The following is a 19402-nucleotide window of genomic DNA, read 5'->3' as shown; positions in this document are numbered from 1 at the left end:
CTGGCTGTGAAGATCCTTCCTACAGCTAGCACACATTGCCTGGACTGGAAAAATGGCTCACAAATAATCTGGACATGTAATGGACATTACAGGTCAAGTGATCCAGAGGGTTTTGCTAATATTTCAAGAAATATTAGAAATGTTTCAGGAAACATCTTAAGAATTTGTTAGTTTGTGATTGAAAAAATGGTATCTGTAAAAGAAAATACCATGAAATGCTTAAACTGTTATAAGAAAAGAAAATTTGAAAACATCTAATAAGGAAGGAAAATTATTGTCCTTACTTGGTCCATGTTTGACAAAAGACTCTTAACCATTCTCTAAAGTCACCTAATAATTATACCCCACACAGCCAATTGGTGAGGGCTAGTCTTTTCTTGTAGCAAACTTATTCACAGAGTGCAACGTTACAGGTAAGTATCTCCTGACTTCACTGAACTGTCATGTCAGCATCTATTTTACTCTTTTGAAACCAATTAAGCCAAATTAAACCACATTAACAAGTAGCAACCGTTGAAAGCAACACAGTAACAACATATAAAACTCTCAAAGGAAACTTTAAAGATAATTGTGACCATGGAGAATGCACTCCAGCTTCTGTAGTGTCCACTACTGTAGAAGATCTCAGTTAAACCAATTCCCATTGCAGTTTTTACCATCTAGAACTTTTACCATAGCAGGTGGAACTTAAATCTAAACTTCTAGCCCAGGACACTACCACTACTACAAGAAACTATAGTTTTCACCTTTTACCCCTAGGAATAATGCAAGAAGATAAGTCTCCAGTATACCTAAAATGGAACAGAAAATGAAGCCACACTGTTGGCATTATTCTAAAGTACATGTTAGCCATCAAACCAATTGACTAATCAATTCTATAAGTGCCTATTTATCTGTGCACAAGTAACCACTCAGTCAATATCCTCCACCTGTATGTGCTTAACTTCAATTGATACAATCTACACTATCTACCCACTCGATTTTTATTAAATCTATGAATGGGCAATAAATGCCAGTAATGCTCACATCCCAAGGATGAACTTGTATGGGCCAGAAGGCTTGGGTTCAAGTCCTACCTACTCTAACACTAAATTTACTGTCAAAGCTCAGTTGGATGATCATTAGTCTGACAGCTTGAAAGCCCGTGGCCCAAGCTTGTGTTTTGGCAGTGAATTATTATTTTTTACCACTGTCTTGTAGTGCAATGGTAATGTCCCTGCTTCTGAAGCAGGAAGCCTGATTTCAAATCTCACCTGCTCCAGAGGTGTGCAATAACAGCTCGGAACAGGTTAATTAGAAAATATCTACAAAATAAATCTCTGTATAGGACGACAATAAAACATCTAAAATGCAGTGTAAACATGATATTAGGAGTAGCAAGGAATGAATGGAAAGGGATCATGTGAGCTTGTGATTGCAAGGACAGCTGAAGGGTGAAGCAGTGAGTTTTCCTTTGCCACCGAGTTTCGCTCTGTTTTGCCTCTTAGCATGGAAGGTGACTATTCGGCCCACAATTTTGTGCTTGCCCTTTGAAAGAGCTGGTCTCACTCCCTTACTTGGTTTTGTAGTTGGATCAGGATTTGACTCTGTATGTTCCAACTTAATGGCCAAGCAAAGCAAAATCATTGCTTCAGTCTTCCTGTTGAGTTAAGCTCCTTCATCTCTAATCAAGCAAAGAAAGGTGAAATTCTCCACTACCCATTCACAACAAGATCAATGAGATATAGGTTTACAAGATTATACAAGGTTTAGCTAAGGTAGACAAAGAAACGTTGTTCAGATTAGCTGGTGGTGTAAGGACTAGGCAACACAGATATAAGCTTTTGGGCAAGAGACATAGGGAGGATATAAAGAAGAATTATTTTATGCAGAAAATGCTAGTGACCTGGGACTCATTGACAATGAGAGCGGTGGCAGCAAGGTTGATCAATAATTTCACTGAATTTTCAAAACAAGTAAATGCATAGGGCAATGTAATAAAATGTAAGAATTGGACTGACTAGATTGCTCTGTGGAGTGTTATCATGGATGTGATTAGCAGAATGGCTTCCTTTGGGGCTATGCTGATTGTATGAATGGAGAACACACCTACAGTGTCACAGTTAGAAGACTCATCCCTGATTTCACAGTCTCGGTGAAGCTCAAACTACTGTATTAACTGGATGCTGCTTCCAATTCTGCTCCTGCTATTGGCAATTCAGGGGTACAAGCCATTGGTAGCCTCGCTCACAAGGTTTCTTCATGACAACAACAAAGCCCTTAGACCACATCATAAAAGTACTCCTGTGTTGTAAACTCTGGGCGAGAGTCACACATGGACCACACTTCCTATTCAAACTGTCACTGGATCCCAAATTCTACCCTCCACCTTCCATACAACAGCCTTACAAATGGTGGAAGGTGACTCATGATGGTATCATGGTAGACACAGATAATCTTACAGCTGGACAACAATGCACTCCCATGGATCTTGGCAATAAGCCCACGTAAGATATCAATATTCATATTTCCCTTCCCCTACCCCCTTCCCCCGAGCCTTTGGAGGCTCCATCCTATGCCTGATGACAGTGCACCATCTAGTGTTTAAAAGAAGAATTGACTAAAAACACTCCAGAGGTAAAATGTGAGTGTAAACAAAGGCTGAATGGAATTAAAAATTCCAGGAGAGGTGAGCTATCAGGACAAGGGCTCCATCTGACAATAAGTGCCCTCTCACAGAGAGAAAAAAAACATTGGAAATGATTTAAAACTCTTTGATGTCCGTAGAATAAGAGATTTCACAGGCCAAGAGTCTACTCTACTCTTGCCAAGTCCAGTAAATCCATCACCCATGTGCACACTGACTGATACTAGTTCGTGATCCAGCATCACCTCAGTTCTCGACTCTCTCTCTCTCTGTCATTGCCTCCAGCCCCACGTTTCCCGGAGATATCTGTGCTCCACCAATTCAACCGATTTTAACTGGCCATTATAGTTGACAGTACCTTTCCGAGTCTGACCTGAAGGTCTGAAATTCCCTCCATAAATCTCTCCCACCATTCCACTCTCTCTCCCCTCCATTCGGCTGCTCCTTAACATCTACCTTAATGACCAAGCTATCAGTCAGCTATCCTAAGATATCTCATTCCACAACTGTCAAATTTTGTTTGATTCCTGTGAGGGCCTTTTACTACATCAAAGGTGCTATATAAATGTAAGTTATTGTTGTGATTCCTTTTGCAAGGAGTATTTGATGCACAGGCCAGCAGGGAATGTTGAATCAAAAATCCTATCTCTCTAATTCAGGGACACAGTAACATGCAAAGTGTTTCCAAGATTCAGGATTTATCTTTACCTTGTTTCCAAATCAGTTGCAAAAAACTATATCTTCCCCTACCATGCTAGAATTGTACACAATATTCAAACTGTGTTCTAATCAATGTCTGATTTGAATTTAATATAACTTCCCTGTTTCTCTTGAAAAGAAAAGAAAATAAAACATAGAGGGAATCTTACTCATATCTAACCCTATGCTGTCCCTTTCCTGGAAGGTTTTGATGGGACAGTGTTGAAGGAATGTTACTCTGTATCTATCCCTGTGCTGATTCTGTCCTGGGAATATTTGATGGGGACAGTGTGAAGGAAGCTTTAATTCCCATTTAAAAGAGTAGAGAATGCTCAAAAAAATCAAATTAACTTTGGGGTGAAGATTAGCATTAACAATTTGAGCTTGCACCCTGCGCCAAAACTGAAAACTTAGAGGCAGAATATGTCAAGCAATTCAACATGAACCACAATCCACTCATTCCATTTTGATGTTTCTTCTCTCTGTCTGACCTTGCATGCTTTCTCATTTACCTGCTGTGATTCACAACATAACAACTTATAATTTTTAATGCACCAAAATAATTTTTAGGTGTCATAAGCAAATGTAATAATCGTTACAATTTATGCCTCTGGCTAAAATAAAAAGGGCAAGGCAAGCATACAGCTTTATTTGTGCAGAAGAAACAGGGAGGTTATGCTCAATTCATATCAAACATGATTGGAACACAGTTCAATCAGTGTGCAATTCCAGTCACTATTTATGAAGAGGGTAGCATAAGAAGTACTGGAAAGGTTGTACAGAGGATTCAACAAGGTTTATAGAAGAAATCTGTCGGTTTATATATCAGGGAAAGGATTGACAGGCTGAGCACATCTCTCTTGAAATAAAGGCTGAGGGTGGGCCCAATAGAGGCATTAAAATGCTGAAAGGTTTTAATAAAATAGGTTCAGAGAGAATGTTTCCTCTTGTGTGGAAGATCAGACTAGAGGCTGTCAATATAAGGCCTTCACAAAGAAGTTCAACAGGAAATTCAGAAGAAAGGTCTTTGCTCAGTTAGGGGTGAGAATGGAGAAGTCACCACACAGGGTGTGGTTGAGGTGAATACCACAGATACAAATAGGCAGAAAAAATTATTGGATTTGGTACTGGGTAATGAACCAGGCCAGGTGTTAAATTTGGAAATAGGTGAGCACTTTGGTGATAGTGACCATAATTTGGTTACGTTTACTTTAACAATGGAGAGGGATAGTTATAAACCGCAGGGCAAGAGTTATAGCTGGGGAAAAGGCAATTATGAAGTGATTAGGCAAGATTTGGGATGCATAAGATGGGGAAGGAAACTGCAGGGGATGGGCACAACTGAAATATGGAGTTTGTTACTGCACAGCTACTGCATGTCCTTGATAAGTGTGTACCTGTCAGGGAGAGAGAAAGTGGTTGAGCAAGGGAACCGTGGTTCTGAAGAAGTTGAATCTCTTATCAAGAGGAAGAAGGAGGCTTATGTTAATGTGAGGCATAAAGGCTCAGCTAGGGCACTTGAGAGATACAAGTTAGCCAGGAAGGACCTAAAGAGAGAGCTAAGAAGAGCCAGGAGGGGACATGAGAAGGCTTTGGCAGGTAGGATCAAGGAAAATCCGAAAGCTTTCTATAGGTATGTCAGGAATAAAAGACTAGAGTAAGATTAGGGCTAATGAAGGACAGGAGTGCGAAGTTGTGCGAGGAGTCCAAAGAGATAGGAGAGGTGCCAAATGACTATTTTTCGTCAGTATTCACACAGGGAAAAGACAATGTTGTTGAGCAGAATACTGAGATACAGGTTTTTAGACTAGACAGGATTGAGGTTCATAAGGAGGAGGTGTTAGCAATTTTGGAAAGTATGAAAATAGAAAAGTCCCCTGGGCCATATGAGATTTATTCTAGGATGCTCTGGGAAGCTAGGGAGGAAATTGCAGAGCTTTTGGTTTTGATCTTCATGTCGTCGTTGTCTACAGGAACAGTGCCAGAAGATTGGAAGATAGCAAATGTTGTCCCCTTGTTCAAGAAGGGGAGTAGAAACAACCCTGGTAATTATACACCAGTGAGCCTTACTTCGGCTGTGGGTAAAGTGTTGGAAAGCATTATAAGAGACAGGATTTATAATCAACTCAAAAGGAATAATTTGATTAGGGATCGTCAACATGGTTTTGTGAAGGGTAGGTCGTGCCTCACAGATCTTATTGAGTTCTTTGAGAAGGTGACCAAACAGGTGGATGAGGGCCAAGCGTTTGGTGTGATGTATATGGATTTCATTGTGGCGCTTGATAAGGTTCCCCATTGTAGGCCATTGCACAAAATACAACGGCATGGGAATGAGGGTGATTTAGCAGTTTGCCATCAGAAATTAGCTAGCTGTAAGAAGACAGAGGGTGGTGGTTGATGGGAAGTGTTCATCCTGAAGTTCAGTTACTACTGATGTACCACAGGATCTGTTTTGGAGCCTTTTCTGTTTATTATTTTTATAAATGACCTGGATGAGGGCATAGAAGGATGGGTTAGTAAATTGGCGGATGACACTAAAGTTGGTGGAGTTGTGGCTAGTGCCAAAGGATGTTGCAGATTACAGAGGGATATACATAAGCTGCAGAGCTGGGCTGAGAGGTGGCAAATGGAGTTTAATGCGAAAAAAGTGTGAGGTGATTCACTTTGGACGGAGCAACAAGAATAAAGTATACTGGGTTAATGGTAAGAATCTCGGTAGTATAGATGAGCATAGAGGTCTCAGTGTCTATTTGCATAGATCCCTGAAAGTTGCTACTAGGGTTGTTAAGAAGGCATATGGTGTGTTAGATTTTATTGGTAGAGGAAGCGAGTTTCGGAGCCGTGAGGTCATGTTACAGTTGTACAAAACTCTGGTGCGGCCCTACTTGGAGTACTGCGTAAAGTTCTGATCACTGTATTATAGGAAGAATGTGGAAGCACTGCACAGGAGACTTACCAGGATGTTGCCTGGTATGGAGGGAAAGTCTTATGAGTAAAGGCTGAAGGATTTGAGGCAGTTTTCATTAGAGAAAAGAAGGTTAAGAGGTGACTTCATAAAGACATACAAGATGATCAGAGGACTGGATACAGTAGATAGTGAGAGCCTATTCCCTCGTATGGTGATGGCTAGGACGAGGAGACAGAGCTTTACATTGAGGAGTGATAGATATAGGACGGATGTTCGAGGTAGGTTCTATACTCAGACAGTAGTAAGGGCGTGGAATGCCCTGCCTGCAACAGTAGTAGACTCACCGACTTTAAGGTAGGTAAAAACAATAACTGCAGATGCTGGAAACCAGATTTTGGATTAGTGGTGCTGGAAGAGCACAGCAGTGCAGGCAGCATCCGAGGAGCAGCAAAATCGACGTTTCGGGCAAAAGCCCTTCATTAGGAATAAAGACAGAGAGCCTGAGGCGTGGAGAGATAAGCTAGAGGAGGGTGGGGAGGGGAGAAAGTAGCATGGAGTACAATAGGTGAATGGGGGAGGGGATGAAGGTGATAGGTCAGGGAGGAGGGTGGAGTGGATAGGTGGAAAAGAAGGTAGGCAGGTAGGACAAGTCATGGGGACAGTGCTGAGCTGGAAGTTTGGAACTAGGGTGAGCTGGGGGAAGGGGAAATGAGGAAACTGTTGAAGTCCACATTGATGCCCTGGGGTTGAAGTGATCTGAGGCGGAAGATGAGGCGTTCTTCCTCCAGGCGTCTGGTGGTGAGGGAGCAGCGGTAAAGGAGGCCTAGGACCTCCATGCCCTCGGCAGAGTGGGAGGGGGAGTTGAAATGTTGGGCCACAGGGCGGTGTGGTTGATTGGTGCGGGTGTCCCAGAGATGTTCCCTAAAGCGCTCTGCTAGGAGGCGTCCAGTCTCCCCAATGTAGAGGAGACCGCATCGGGAGCAACGGATACCATAAATGATATTAATGGATGTGCAGGTAAAACTTTGATGGATGTGGAAGGTTCTTTTAGAGCCTTGGATGGAGATGAGGGAGGAGGTGTGGGCGCAGGTTTTGCAGTTCCTGCGGTGGCAGGGGAAGGTGCCAGGATGGGAGGGTGGGTTGTAGGGGGGCGTGGACCTGACCAGGTAGTCATGGAGGGAACGGTCTTTGCGGAAGGCAGAAAGGGGTTGGGAGGGAAATATATCCCTGGTGGTGGAGTCTTTTTGGAGGTGGCGGAAATGTCTTCGGATGATTTGGTTTATGCGAAAGTTGGTAGGGTGGAAGGTGAGCACCAGGGGGGTTCTGTCCTTATTACGGTTGGAGAGGCGGGATCTGAGGGCGGAGGTGCGGGATGTGGACGAGATGCGTTGGAGGGCACTTTTGACCACGTGGGAAGGGAAATTGTGTCTCTAAAGAAGGAGGCCATCTGGTGTGTTCTGTGGTGGAACTGATCCTCCTAGGAGCAGATACAGCGGAGGAATTGGGAATACGGGATGGCATTTTTGCAAGAGGTAGGGTGGGAAGAGATGTAATCCAGGTAGCTGTGGGAGTCGATGGGTTTGTAAAAAAATGTCAGTGTCAAGTCGGTCGTCATTAATGGAGATGGAGAGGTCCAGGAAAGGGAGGAAGATGTCAGAGATGGTCCAGGTAAATTTAAGGTCAGGATGGAATGTGTTGGTGAAGTTGATGAATTGCTCAACCTCCTTGCAGGAGCATGAAGTGGCACCAATGCAGTCATCAATGTAGTGGAGGAAAAGGTGGGGAGTGGTGCTGGTGTAATTACGGAAGATCCTCTGTTCTATGTAGCCAATAAAGAGACAGGCATAGCTGGGGCCCATACGTGTGCCCATGGCTACCCCTTTGGTTTGGAGGAAGTGGGAGGATTCAAAGGAGAAATTGTTAAGGGTGAGGACCAGTTCGGCCAAACGAATGAGAGTGTCGGTGGAAGGGTACTGTTGGGGACGTCGGGAGAGATAAAAACGGAGGGCTTGGAGGCCCTGGCCATGGCGGATGGAGGTGTAGAGGGATTAGATATCCATGGTGAAGATGAGGCGTTGGGGGCCAGCCAACTTTAAGGCCATTTAAATGGTCATTGAATAAACATGTGGATGATGACGAAATAGTGTAGGTTAGATGGGCTTCAGATTGGTTTCACAGGTAAATTGCAACATCAAGGGCCGAAGAACCTGTACTGCACTGTAATTTTCTATGTTCTTAATAAATGGGATTATATTTACAATGGCAGGCTTAGATGAGTGAAGGTGAGAGGATACTTGTGTTTGATCATAAGCATCAGCAATTGATTGGTTGGGCTGAATGATCTGTTTGTGTGCCATATCATAGAATTCAGTTGAGGGGAATAGAGGGGCCTGGTTTATGAGGACAGGCTAATTAGACTGGGATTATATTCATTGGAATTTAGAAGAATAGGGGGTTTTGATAGAAACATCTAAAATTATGAAGGGAATAGATACAATATAAGTAGAGAGAATGCTTCCACTGACTGGAGAGAGCAAGCCTCAAAATTCAGACAAGAGAGCATAGCCTCAAAATTCAGTGGAGCAGATTTAGGATCGAATTGAGAAGGAACTTCTTCACCCAGAGAGTTGTGAATCTATGGAATTCCCCGTCTGGTGAAGTGGTTGAGGCTTCCTCAGTAAATATTTTTAAAGCTAAGAAAGATAATTTTTTTGAACAGTAAAGGAATCAAGAGTCATGGTTAGAGGGAAGGTAAGTGGAGCTGAGGGCATGAAAGATCAGCCATGATCTTATTGAATGGTGGAGCAGGTTTGATGGGCCAGATTGCCTACTCTTGCTCCTAGTTTTTATGTTTGTACGTTATAATGGCGAAGGAGGCCATTTGACCTTTTCTGTCAGCCCTAGTTCTCTGAGCATTTTGATTTAGTGCCAATTTCCTCCCTTTTCTCCATAACTCTGCACACTGTTTCTATTTGAATAATCATCAAATGCCCTCTTAAATGCCTCAGTTGAACCTGGCTCCATCACATTTCTAGGTAGTATACAGAGAAACCCTGATTATCCGAACATCAATAATCTGAATTTTGGGTTATCTGAACAAAATCTCAAGGTCCTGATGCTTGGCTAAATTGTGTTATCTGGCATTTGATTATCTAAACAAAATACTCCCTGCCCATGTCATTTGTATAATCGAGGTTCATTTATATTCCAGACCTTAACTACTCACTGTACGGAAAAGATTTTTCTCACCTCGCTTGTACTTCTTTTAACTGAGTCATCTGGGTCTTGATCCATTTACATGCGGGACAGTTTGTCCCAATCTACTCTGCCCAGACTCCTCATGATTTTGAAAATTCATATCAATCCTTCCCTCAGCTATCTCCTTTCTAAGGAAAACCGTCCCAACTTTTCCAGTCTACAACCATTCTCATAAACTTCTTCTCCAATGGATTCACATCTTCCAAAGTGTGGTGCAAAGAACTGTATGTAATGTATATCCTATGAATGTACAATTTGAAACGAGCAGTGTGAGAAGGTAACAGGGCAGGTTATCAAATGATTGTTCAAGGGGATAGTGCTTAAAACAGTGGTTGTCCAATGGTTGATAAATTCTAATCGCATTCAATGGAACCAGTAACATATTGACAAAGTGCAGAGGGTCAATGCGCTCTTCATTAGATTAGATTACTTACAGTGTGGAAACAGGCCCTTCGGCCCAACAAGTCCACACCGACCCGCAACCCACCCATACCCCTACATATACCCCTTACCTAACACTACGGGCAATTTTAGCATGGCCAATTCACCTGACCCGCACATCTTTGTGACTGTGGGAGGAAACCGGAGCACCCGGAGGAAACCCACGCAGACACGGGGAGAACGTGCAAACTCCACACAGTCAGTCGCCTGAGGTGGGAATTGAACCCAGGTCCCTGGCGCTGTGAGGCAGCAGTGCTAACCACTGTACCACCGTGCCGATATTTGTGTTTGGCTTATCAGTATCCTCAGTCAGGAAAGAGTTAGTCCCACCCTTTTCACATTTCCCCTCAAAACTAAATAGTCTTCTATTAATACCAGTTGGTGTTGTTAATAAACTTCAAGGCATCTGTCTCAACAAGAATCAAAAACAGAAATTGCTGGCAAAGGTCAGCAGGTCTGGTAGCATCTTGAAGAGAAATTAATCCTCAGAACTGGACACGAAATGCTAGCTGTGATTTCTCTTCACAGATGCTGCCAGACTGCTGAGCTTTCCCAGCAACTTTTATTTTTGTTTCTGATTTACAGCTTCTGCAGTTCTTTCAGTTTTGTCTGACCTTGCCTTCGTAGTTCATGCCACATGGGCTAACATAAACAGACGCACTCAGTTCATATCATACTGAGAGCAGCATATGACCCAAAAAACTATGCCATGGTGATAGCAAATGAGCAATAAAATCTAGTGGTAGCTGGTTGTTATGAAAGCTGAACAGGTGATAACAGCAATGGCAGTTGTGAAAAATCCATTTTTCCTCACCATCACCTGTCATCTACCTGAGTTGAGAGCTCAGGCTGAACTCCACCAGGCTCATTCAGGGGTCTCCAAAGTGAAGATGTTGGTGGTCAGATTTGGATGCAGACTTAGATGCACTGGTCGGGCAGTGCCCAGAGCCTCAAGAAGAACAAGAATTACTGCCAGCAGTTCCCCACATTTGTGGGAATGGCTGGGTAAATCCTGGACATGTCGATTATGCAGGTTCTTTCATGGACCCAATGTTCTTAGTCATTGTTCACACCCACTCAAAGTGGTTGCACATGCTGAGAGTTTATTTATCAAACATGGGAACGTCAATAGTAAAACTGTGTTGATCTTTTGCAATACATACACTTCTGGAAGTCCTGACCACAAACAATGGGCCACCGTTTACGAGCAGGGAATTTGAGCATTTTCCTAAGTTCGACACGTAAGGGCAGCTCCATACCATTCATTATCCAACGGCCTAGAAAGAACAGTCCAAACTCTGAAGGAAGTCTTGAAGAAATAACCTACAGCTCTGCTAGATACCAAATTGGCCCTTTGATTATAGTACCAAACCTCATGCAACTACTCAGATAACTCGAGCAACTTTCCCAGACCTGGGGTGGAGGATGAAACAGCATCAGGAACGCCAGTGTCGAAAGCCAGACTCCACCAAGCGAGAGAGAGAGTTTACTATAGGGGACGAAATTTGATGTAGTAACCACAGAAATGGCCCTGCGTGTGTGAGAGGATTGGTTGATGCAAGGTCAGAACCAGTGATATATGAAGTTCGGATATGTTCAATAGTCGCAAAGAAGCGCGTAGACCGTATGAAAGCTGCCGCAAACTCGTAAACGGTGCACTGAGCCCTGCTTCTCAGAACAGTCGGAAAGGCTGTTGAAACCTGTGAGTTCTCCCCTTCAGTCAAGCATTGCACAGACTTCAGAATCTGAGATGGACACGGCAGATCTCACTGCATCCATGCCTTTACTGCCAAAAAAGAGAGTGAATTTCTCCCAAGACACTTCAGGCACTGGAGGAAAGCTCTTGTTCATCACATGCCACCGTATCCACACAGAGTTAGAGGGACCTGATCCGCTGATAAAGTGCCCCAGGAGGAAGAAAAAGGACCAGCCTATGTCCTCAGACTTAGAGTGGGAGGATTATAGTGCTTGTAATGAGGTCAGCCTCATTGAATATGAGTTCTCTGATTGAGGTTGTTAATCTGATCCAATAAGGGAGCCTGGCTGACATATAAAAAGAGGATTGTTGGACATTAACATGCTGAGAGCTGGCTCTGGGGAGGCTGGACCAATGTCAAGGATTTTCAATGTGTGACTTGGTGGGGATACCAGCCTCTGTGGAGTTACGTTCAAATCTGTTTCAACAACATTTGAATAGAAATGATATTCTGCAAGTTAGAAAGTCATTACACATTCCATGTTCTGTTGAGTGCAGATGTTTTCTAGCTATCTAAAGAATTATCAAGGTTCACTGAACTCAATACCACAACATTCTCTCAAAAATTTTATAATCATACGTGAACAATATCTGCAGCCATCAGAGGAACTAAACTTGTCTAAGGAATTTTTCACCATAGAGGGCTGTGGAAGGCTCATTCATTGAGAATGTTTAAGATAAAGATCAGTACATTTCTGGATATGAAAGACATCAAAGGATAACATAGAAAATGGTGTTGAAACACAAAATCAGCCGTGATCTAGTTAAATGGCAGAGCAGGCTTGCTGGGACGAATGGCCTATTCCTATTTTAATACTGTTATTAGAGTCTGTGCCTTATCAGTCCGATATTGATTACACAAGTTTATAGTCAATGCAGGTACTAGGAGCACAATGTGGGTTAGTGTTAATGGTCCACACAACTTCCCCATTCATCTGTTTCAACCTCCAACATTACCATAACCTTCCTATCTCCCTCATGTGTTTATCTAGCTTTCATGAGTGACCAAAGATATTCCAGCTTTGGTGTCTGGTCCATGCAGAAGCAGCCAATCTGAAATATGGGAGTTGCATTTGAATTTTGCATTCTCAGATGAGGATTTACATGGTGGGCTGAGTGGTGGGGGTGGAGTCTGGTGGAAGAAAGGCAAAGAATGGTGTAACTAATGATCAGTTTGGCATTACTTAGCTGGATGGTACATTAAACAACAAAATCCCAATGATCTCAATTCAATGTCCAAGCCAATTGATGAGACAATGCTTTTGGAGGTTATGACAATGCCGTGAAGCTATACATCAGAGGGAAAAGAGGAGGAAGAGAGATAAAGCAACAGCAAGATAGAGAGAGAAAGGGTGAAGCAGAGATTGAAAAAATAAAATGAAAGAGACAGTGTAAGAGAAAGGCACAGTGGAAGAAAAAGAGTGTGAATGAGAAAAACAGTCATAGAAACAGAGTAAAAGAGAGAATGAGTGAGAGAAAGAATGAAAGAGACCATGAAAGACACAGAGTGAAAGAGGGAAATGGATTAAAAAGTCAATCATGAGCATAAATATCACTAAGAAAACCAATTATTTGGCTATTCTCATGTACCTCTTTGTGGTAGCTTGCTGTGCACAAATTAGCTGCCTGATTTGCCACATTACAGTGGTGTCTGCACTTCAAAAAGTACCTCAATGGCTGTGGATTATTTCAGGATATTCTGAGGTTGTGTAAAGGCAGTAAAGAAATGCAAGTGTCAACATTTCAGTACAGATAGGCACAATGACATCGAGGCCTATGGCCAACGGATGTTTTCTTTCTCCCCCGTCCCTCTCTCTCCCCAAGATAATTATAACAGGTTTGAGTTTGAAAATTAAAAGATATTTCCATATCAACAGCGCATGCTACTGCAATTAGACAGCCAGTCAGATTCAGAGTGAAGTCAGTCTGCAAGCTGGGCTTCATAAAGACAGACTGAGCTGTTGTAATCAGAAGCAGACGCGATATCATTTGATTAGCGTTGCTAATTAATATAATGTTAGCACAAAGTTCCTTTCAATGTGTAATGTCTGACAAAAGACAAGAAAAAACAGAAGAAAATACCACATAACAGAGGATGTCGATCTCAAGGTTTATAAGGGAGTAAAAGAAAAGAGAGATGCATTGGTTAATCACTAAATAAGCATCAACAACTGGGAGTATTTTGTTAATTTTAGTCCCACAACATGTGTTATTATCACTGTCAAATGAACAGGGCAGCTGCTGCACTGGTGTAGCAAGTGTGTTGGGTTATGAATATTCATCCCAGCTCCTCAACTGAAGTAACACTTAGTGTAACAAATGGCTAGCCAGCTGTTGGGACACAGACCACGTCTAGGAGAGGAGTAGGCTGCTATATCCCACAACACCTTGTGGATCACTCCTCCTCCTGCATGAGCATGTTTTTAGCATAGCTGACAAATGATGTCCTTGAGACCAGAGGCTGTGAATCCCACAGCCAAAGCTTCCAGGACCACTGCCTTCAAATGCATGTCAAATTTAATATTTAATTAAACTTTTTTTTAATAAAATTGTTGAATGTAAAGTTAAGGATGGGATTAATAGCAAAGACCTCTCATTTCTCCCCCCGCCCAGGAAATATTTTTAATCAAATGGTCCAGATAAGTTATGACAGATCTTTGTGGTTGGTGGGACTTGACACTGCATCACAAGACCCTCCCAGCCTAGTTAACGTGGGCAAGTTTTTATAAGATTTATACAACAGGTTAATATTAAAAGGTATTATTTCTAAAAGAAACATGCACTTACAGAATACTACTCATGACTGCTGCATTTTATGGAGAAAATGTTGCATAGTGGTAATGTTGTTAGACTAATAATCCAGAAGCCAGGCTAACACTCTGGAATTAGGGTTCAAATCCCACCATGGTAAATGGTAACATTTAAATTCAATTAATAAATCTGGATTTGGAAGTTAGCTTCAGTGATGGTGACCATGATAACTACATTGATTTAAGGGGAAGGGAGGGTAGAAACCCCCCAACTAGTCCATTAATGCCCTTTCGGGATGGAAATTAGCCATCCTTATCGGGTCTGGCCTATATGTGACTCCAGAGCCATAGCAATGTGGTTGACTCTGAAATGTCTCTTGCAAACTGTTCATTGGAAGAGCAATTACAGCTGGGCAACAAATGTAGACCTTGCCAGTGATCCCACATCCGATGAAAGAATAAAGGAGGGCAAAAGAAACAACTAAGGAGAGTACTTCATGACGGTCAGCTGTGGTCACCTTGTCTCTCCCTCGTGGAACAGAAAGCCTGAGAATTAATGTTTCAAAACACAACTGCTGCACATAGACCAGTGATGATGTAAAACTGAAGCTGTAACTACTTTATCAGATAATGTAGAAAGCTCCCTTAAGTTGCCATCGTTTGAAGGATGATCAGGTGATACCCTAACCCAGCAAGTCCCACAAGATAGACTGATTGATTGTTCACCTCCTTTGTGAGGCCTTGTTGCATGTAAATTGGTTGTTGTGATTTTTTTTGTACAGCGACTGCACAAAAAGTAGCATTGCACCGCAGGACTGGGAAAAAGCGGGCCATAGACATCCTTCAACAGTACCTTCTGAACCCATGACCACTTCTATCCAGAAGGACAAGGGCAGCAGGGAACACTACAGTCAACAAGTACGTCTCCAAGCTACTCACCATCCTAACTTGGAAATATATCACAATTCCTTCAGTGTCACTGGGTCAAAATTCTGAAATTCTCTCCCATATGACATTGTAAGTGTACAGATACCACGTGGACCAAAGTGGTTTAAGGGTCAGCTAATCACTACCTTCTCCAGGGCAGTCATGGATGCATGTACAATGTAATTCTTGTCAACAATTCTCACATCCTGCAAAAGAATAAAGTAAGGACAAGGTCTCAGAAGGAGAGGAGGTCCACATTTAGTGAGGTGAGCATATTGATTTCAACAGATATGGGAAGATAGAGTGTGCATAGGATGGCAGATGTGACACTTGGAAGGAACCAGGTACAAAACATAAATGACATGTCCAGCTGTTCATTCATTCAATGCGACGAATTCAACTTGTGGGAATTTATTTCCTGAAGATAAGCAAGCCAAATTGTTTTGAAACAAAGAAATTAGACAAAGTAAGAATGGAATATAAGGATACGCTAACATATAAATAGAGTGTTACCAACAGTAGAGATCCGTAATATAAACAAAAGGTGATGGAAAAACTCAACAGGTTGCTCAGCATCTCTGGAAAGAGAAATGGAGAAAACATTTTGTTGATGACATTCATTAGAAGGATGTACCAGGATCAGGATGAAGGAGAGTACCGAATGGTAAAAACAATGACTGCAGGTGCAGGAAACCAGATTCTGGATTAGTGGTGCAGGAAGAGCACAGCAGTTCAGGCAGCATCCTGCTGCCTGGACTGCTATGCTCTCCCAGCACCACTAATCCAGAGAGTACTGAGTGGCCAGCTTCCCTGTTGGGAGGTGTATGAGGTGCCGAGAAGATATTTTGCACATAAAGACCTTGTGACTGCTTACACACTGGATATTGCCAAAACTGACTAGACATATGGAAATCCCCACAATTAAGCTCAATGCTCTCTACCTGTATCACTGTATGGTGTGTCCATTTGAGGAAGCATTTCATTCCGTGGTAGATCAATTTCACACAGAACAAAATGAAGCTACAGCCTGGTTCTACATGAACTGATCAGCCTTCTTTAGCAAGGAACTGTTTAGGCATAAGCAGTTATATTCAATCAGTCCTGTCCACATCAAATCCTTCACAAAGATGAAATGAAGACGGGTGGCATGAATCAGCCGGGCTCAAAATGTGTAGCACTCTTGGCTCAGAGTCAAAAGTTATGGGTTCAAATCTCACTTCAGAATTTAAGTACAACGATTAAAACTGAAAACTCCAGTTGAGTGCTTCAGGACTGTCACCTTTTTGGATGAGACATTAAACTAAAGTCTGATTTAGCCTCTCGGTGAATGTGTTCTTTCAAAGAAGAGCAGGAGACTTGTCTGTGGTGTCCCTGGCCAATATTTGTTTGAGGTAAAGCATTTTCAAACTTTCTCCTCCAGGGGTGGGAGTCTGGAAGCACTAAACGGAAGTGAAGTTGAGGCAAAAAAAACCTCCTCACAACCTTTAAAAAGTACTTGGATCAAGAATTAGAAGTTCTGAAAGTTGCAACTGAGTTCCTCCTGTAATGCACATCCCAATATTCATTGTCCTGAATCTCTGAGTTGTGTCAAGGATGGTAATAGCAAGGTCAATTGTGAAAATTATTGCAGTGACTCAAACATGCTGATGTGAGAATGCCCTGAGGGAAAATCAACAGTTTTCTGAATGCAACAAGGGTGAAAGCAAATCTCCAAGGGGACTGGAAACATCAGTAGCTGCCATTTACCTCCTACGTAGGTGTGGAACATGGCATAGCCTCAGGGACCTTGAAGGGCTTAGATGAGGCTTAGGGTCAGATGGCAACATGGAAGAGAATGGAATAAGATGTGCATACAAGTTAAATATTCCTGAGATACATAAGATTAAATGCCACCTAGCCCAAGTGGTCCATGTCAGCTTTTATACTGCACTCAAAACTCCTTTCATTGATTCCTGATAATTCTTTTCCCTCTTGTGTTAATATAGCTTCCCCTATGGAAACACTTTAATATTGCTCCCCTCAATGATGGTGGTGAAACATATTCACTGCTGGGCAAAAAGGTTCCTTCTGAATCCGTTATTTCATATTCAGTTGGCTTTCTCACATTGGGGGCCAATGGTTTTGCTCATCCTCACAAATAGTAGCATTCTTTCTCAGTCTCGACTTATGATGTAAAGAAAGAACAAGTAAAAATATCACATAGCTCTCAAGAGCTACCTTTGCACTAGAGAGAAACACACAGACAACTGGCAGTAAGCACAACCCGAATATTTCAAATTACTTCGAACATTTCAAACGAGGGGAAGGTTGAGAAAGCAGGACCTTTTCAGTAACTTCATCCAGAGTGAAACCCACACTTTTAGGATCACTCAGCATTACAAACCAGCCATCCAACCAACTGAGCTAATGGTCCCCAGCCACACAGGCATCATTCATTTTCTCAAAGTATCCCTTAAAGTTCACTCTTGACTGTGAATAATAAATCTTTTAGGCTAATTAGGTTCAGAACTGGGAGTGCACAGACAGCCTCAAATCTACTCATTTTTAAAGACAGGTTAGGCATTCTTCCAACTGCAGGAATCTGTTTCAAATAAAGAAGCACGAAATGAACAACAGTACATACTTCACCTAACCCTGACTCCTTCAGCTCTGTAGTTCCAGCAGTGCATGGGTTAAAAGTCATCTGTTTCTGTGATTTGCTCTTCACAAAACACTCACATATTCCGACTCCTTGTCTATTTTTGTCTTGAAAAAAATAAAAAAAACAGAGGAAAATGGGAAGGAAAATATTCATCTGAAGCCATAGATTTACCATCCAACATGCTCTAGCCAAGATGTCATTGCAGAGCCTTCACTTCATACAAGGTTTTCCTTCGCATCATTCTGCCAGTAACTCAATCCAATATTTGGCTCCGCATGAGAGAAAGAAAGAGAGAGGGGGGAAATTGAAATAGAGTGCTGGAGACAAAGGGAGTGAGGGTGAAGGATAGGTGACACTCAATGGGCCAGACAAGTGTACATCTGCCATGTTGGACCACATATAGATCAATCAGTGGCATATGGGTCCTTGGGCACAGCATTTATAACAGTGCAGCCTAACTCACACATTCAAATGCGACAAACACACACAAATAGATAAGGAGGAAGTAAGTCATCAGTAACACATCAGGTAAAACATTATAAAGAAAAACTACATAGATTGAAAGGGAAAATAAGACCTGGGAAATAGTTATGGCCAAATACTTCAGGGAGTTTGAAATTTGTACTTTTTGCTGCCAGGCAACAATAAATGTCCAGAGTTAGATTTGTAAGAACATCAGTAAAAGAAACAACAAAGATGGAAGTGTTTAGCCTCACATGCATGGGTTCTATGCTTTGACTTCAGGACCAGAACAGTGTCTAATTTCTTTTTAAATAACATGTTCAAAATGCTTATGAAACTAACCAAAGGGTACACTCAACCCTTCCTCTCCAACCTAAGAAAGCACTGGGAGAAGATCAGGACACACTGAATCCAATGGAGCAAGTAATCAGCAGAAACCTTGAGTAAACAAACACTAAGTTTCACAGCATCTGCAAAAACAAATCTATATATATTTAATCGATCCCTCATTGCGAACAACTGAATACATCAGTTAATTTTACATTTCTCAACAAGAATTTTGTTTTTGGTATTTCTGTCATTAAAAGAAAACATTTCATTATTTAATTTATATTTCCTTTGCAATTTTGCTTCTCTATTTACACATCTTCCTTAGATTGTTTGCAGGACAATTTGCTGCTTCTACTTGTATGCCTACTTTGAGGAGTCTCTCTTATTTTCAGGCACCATCCAACTTCAGGAGGACTTTTCAGTGGCACTCCTGTATAATGATTAGCCCAGCTGAGGCACCAGAAAGGAAAAGTTCTCTCCTTGCATGTTCTTTTCCACTTACAAATATGAACCATCCTCCAACATGGAGGGATGGTGAACCCTACCTGCTCCAATCTCTGTCAATCTAAATGGAAGGCTGTCACCTATCTAATGACGAGGTAAT

The sequence above is a fragment of the Hemiscyllium ocellatum genome, chromosome 45 (genome assembly GCF_020745735.1).
Source record: "Hemiscyllium ocellatum isolate sHemOce1 chromosome 45, sHemOce1.pat.X.cur, whole genome shotgun sequence".
Lineage (NCBI taxonomy): Eukaryota > Metazoa > Chordata > Chondrichthyes > Orectolobiformes > Hemiscylliidae > Hemiscyllium > Hemiscyllium ocellatum.
The sequence above is the reverse complement of the archived record's forward strand: the minus strand, read 5'-3'. Positions refer to the sequence as shown.